This window comes from Pteropus alecto, unplaced genomic scaffold, assembly GCF_000325575.1.
Source record: "Pteropus alecto unplaced genomic scaffold, ASM32557v1 scaffold19, whole genome shotgun sequence".
Classification (NCBI taxonomy): Eukaryota; Metazoa; Chordata; class Mammalia; order Chiroptera; family Pteropodidae; genus Pteropus; species Pteropus alecto.
The window spans coordinates 1,643,271-1,647,995 of NW_006442490.1; positions in this window are offsets into that span (position 1 = coordinate 1,643,271).

Sequence of the window (4,725 nt, forward strand, 5' to 3'; positions counted from 1 at the left end):
GTACATTTCTTTTAATTAAAAATAAAGTGTCTAGCTGTTACATAGCACATTGACATTTCAAAGCCTTTTGATTTATTCCTGTAATTGGTTAAATTACTTTAAAGCCCTGGACTGTGGGAGTCATTGCTATTTCCCATTAAGTGAAAAAAGCTTTACCCAAAACCACTTGGTGGACCTGTGCCAGCCAAATTCTTTTACCAAGTAACATGATGGTGACCTTATTTGCTACTCTAAAAACGGTGTGAAACTTAACTGTCACACTGTCATCTACTTCCCTTTCCACGCATACTTTTATCCACTGCCCAATGCTTTCATCTTGGGTCTCTTCATTCAGGGAGGGGTGTGGAAAGCCTGAATGCATGGTTTAGTGAGTAATTTCACTAAGTATTGGCATTTTAAAAGTGGTCTCAAGGCAAAAGACTTCAAAAAGGTTAATATGTATTTCGATGGATGCCCCAGAATTCAGAAACCTAGGAGAGGTAAAAATGGTCCTATTTAGAGTTAAGGTGAAGTCTGGCTTCTTGAATCCTAAAGAGTTTAGTCTTTTGTCCTTTGACCCACCTGGAGTCTGCTCTATGAATAGTTAGTAATTATTTGGAGTTTTTATGGGCTATAAATTCTTGGTTTGGTTTTCCTAACCTCAAACTCATGTTTGGATTAAATGTGTTTTCATACTTTTTATTTTTTGGAAACTGGAGAGACATTGAATTATAATGGAAATTTGAGGGACAATTTATATAGACTATGGATATTTTATATAAGAAAAATCAATTTACTTAGTACTTGATGAAAAAGCACCATGTACACAAAGGATAATATTTTATTTTCTTTAAAAATAACTTCAAATTGTAATTATAATATGTGCTCACTAAGAAGGTCTAGAGACTATATAAAATGGTATGTTAGTACATTTTTAGCAACCAGCTCTCTAAAAGAAAGGAAAACGCCATAACCATTCACCATTTGCCAATTTCTGAGGTAAAAATATTCCCACCATAGCTAAGCCACAAATGTGACATCACTGAATGCAGATTTAGGAAGAGGTATGTACTATCTGCTCATATGAGCTCTTACACAACACTGGAATAAATTTTAAAGTTGCTTACAATCCAATTACATAGTGGTATGACCACTGCCAACATTTTGGTGTTTTTCCAACTAGTCTTTTTAAGAAAATACCCATGTTGGTTCTGATGAAAATCTCGTTATTGGTTTTTAGTAAGTAAATCTATGCTTTCTCATTCAGATATTTGACTCCATTTTGTTTCCAAACTTAAATATTATGTACACACTTAGGAAGATCATAATAATTTAATGAATTTATTTTAAATATTCTAATTTTTGTTAATCCTAAAGCTCTGAAAAGCATTGTACATTGTGGCATTTAAGTTGTATGGTTGATGAAGATTTATTCCCTGTCTAACTTCAATAACAGCATATGTAGGAATGGTAAGAAGACCATGATCCTTACAGGAACAATTGCAGTTCATTTATATGGCTTGCTGTAGACTAATTATAGATCTGACTCATGGGAATATAAACACAAGTGTGAGAGAGGCTTTCACTGTCCTGTTCATATTTGTAGTCCCAGCGTCTGGAATTGGTTCTAGGAATAAATTGCCTCCTACTGAAAGACCACAGGTCTAGGTCAGCTGTTAACAGGAACAAGATGCATTGCATGTGTGTGTATGTAAATATAAGAAGTTCTGTCTAAGGTCTAGGAGTAACTGATGGGGTTGCCACACTGTGGCTGAATCAGGCAGAATCTCCGAGTCACTCTTGTAGAATACTGCATCAGGGCCTTGGATAGCCATGGGTGCCTCAGGCTAGCCTTGTGATTGCTAGATCCCCAAAGAGCAGACCTGTGCACTTCTGCTGGAGCTCTTCTTCCAGCATCAAGAGTGGAGATTCTGCTCTCCTTTCTTGGGTCTTTTTCTGGGGAAAGACTTAACTAGAGGAGGCAGAGTAAGAGATGTCAGTTGGAAGCATGGTGGGAAGAGTAAAGAGAGAAGGACTGTTCATAGTGCATAAAGGGGCACATGTAGCCTGCTGCTCAGAGAGTAACTTTTCTAAATTTGATCTCTTCCCACAGATCCAGTTTCACTGTTTCCACTTGGGCTAATAAGTGTCTACTTCTCTCAGGATCCTTGTGGAGGTGAGGATATATGAGAGTCAAAGAAAACAAGCATTTTAAATAATTTATCATTTTGATTTACAAAATAAGCAAAATGGCTGCAGGTGAAAATGTTCACAGCTTGCACTGAGTGTTAATTAAGAACCAGTTAGAAGCCTTGGCTGTGAGAGGTACTTAATTTAAATATCTATACAGAGAAATTGGTCCTTATCAGTTAAAGTCATGGCTGGCACTCAGCCATAAAGAAAACTCAAAATCCATCTGTTCCCTTGGACTTTTGACCAAAACAAAGTCACCTACACATACCTAATTAGTATAAGCATAGATCATTTGGGCATTACAACCTAGTGGAAATTTCAATTCCTTTATTAAGCAAAAAACACTTTCCAGTCACCTATTGTCAGCATCTCTCATTTTTTTTTTTGCTATTCTATAAACCTGTCCTCCATTTGCACATGCAATTAGGTTGGAAATGTGAAGAGACCACAGGGGGGTGTTTATAAAATTCCATAAAAATATGCTTTTATAAAACTGATGTTTATTGGTATTCCAGAAGAGCTAGTAATGACTTACTTAACATCTGAGTCTGCTTCTTACTCCCTCCCCCTCACCTTGAAATTTTGCTTGAGTCTAGGGATCAATTTTGTCTAATTTCCAAATGTTGTTGGTGATTTGGCTGGCTTCATTATATATACCCAGAATAGAAGGTAACTTGGTGCATCTTAATGACATAAATATTACCCTGATCCTGAAAAGCTTTTTCTCCATCTCTGCTATTTTGTTTTGTTGTTTCTTGGCAGAATCAAGAGATACAATGATAATTTATTAAAATGAGGGGTTCTCCAAACAGTACTTTGGCCCTACTATCTTAGTTCATAACAAACTCTATTCACCACATATAGACATTTGTTAGACTTTATATTTTTATGGCATTATAATGAGTCAAATGTAATTCAGAAAAGACTGACTCTTGGTCACTGACTGTTCCACTGTGGGGCTAGCATGCATTCCCTGCAGTCTCTCTGTGCACAGTTCTTCAGAGTAGAAGTTAGCTAACTACTCACTGAGTACACCAACCAGTCAGGAAATAGAAGTTTGTGTTTTGTTCTTATTTCTATCAAACATGCAAGTATGACTTTTAAAGAATAAAATAATTCCATGAAGTTTACTCATAAAGACAGTAGTTTCCCAGCCTATCACCACCTCCCCATTTCCCGCTAAACATGTCTCTCCAGAAAGTGACACCATGTGATTTCGAATTATAGAAATAACTGATGCTAAAATTTCTTCAGAAAAACATGAGAACACTAAAGGGATGTAAGATGCAGTTCTTTGGCTAGTTTGGTTGTCTGCCTTTATAAGGGGAGGAGAAATACAGAGGATAAATCTTCAGAAATGGGATCAGGAGAGAGAGAATGACAAATAGGAAATGGTCTCTTTTCTTCAGGGGCCTACAGCCTAGAGATGAGGAAAGGGCTAGGGATAGCAGCACTGTATAGAGCTGCTCCTAAGGAAGAAGATAAAACAGAATTAGAAGGACAAGGGATTTTAGTGTGAAAGGTGTCATGGGCATTGAATGTTCAAGGGAGTGTCTCCTGTCCCTTTTCCCACTCTACCCTGTGCTTCATCATTTCCCCAACTGGACAAGTACCCTAAGGGACAACACGGATGTGGGAGTTTTATTACCATGGCCTGAGATGTAGCCAGAAAATATGGAAGGATAAAAATATATAATCAAGAGACAAAAAACTATGATGGTCTGTAAAAACTCCTCTCTCTACAGGTTTCAGATCCAGAATACAGGCATTCAAAAGAAATGTCTAGCTCTGTTGTTACTCATTTTTTTAAACTTTCATGTGTCTTCTCGCCTGCCTTGGGGTTTGCTTCAACTAATAATGAATATTAGCTAAAGATGATTTTTAGTGGGCAAAGATATAGTGTAGATGAGACTTTAAATTTCAGTATCCTGGAGGGCAATCTCAGTTTGAAATGTATCAATTTCTTTAAATGCTTTACTGAAATGTGTGTTCTATGGTCTATTTTTTAAACACTTGGGCAAGGAGCTGGTAGGTGCAATGTTCTTAACACTATCATCTTTCTTGGTCTGTTATTAAAGTGACAGAAAGACTGATTGCTCTTGATATGTGAGGAAAGGATGGTAAGTAGCATTCATCATCATCTTGTTATCATCTAGAGCCTGAGAATGATTATTAGATTATTATCAGCCCTGAAAAGTTATTGTATTCACCAAAATACAAAAGAACATTTTGGCTCCACTGTAGGTGTTTTAAATACTAATTTCTGGTGGTAGTTTCTCAACATGGAAAAACAATAGCTCAAAGTCTAATGTGTATAAATATCCCTAATGAGTCCACAAAAGGCCAGGCCAAATTAGGCAGTATGGAAAAGACTGAAGGGAAAGTGTGTGATCTGGTAAGTACTCAGCAGGCAATTCACAATCAGCCCATTTGTAAGGTAACCATCATTTAACAATCTCCCAATTCTCAGAATTAGCTAATATATTTATTTCTTTCCAAGCACCTTGAGCTCAACGGAAAATGATTAGATTGTTTATTCAAATCTTCAGTAAC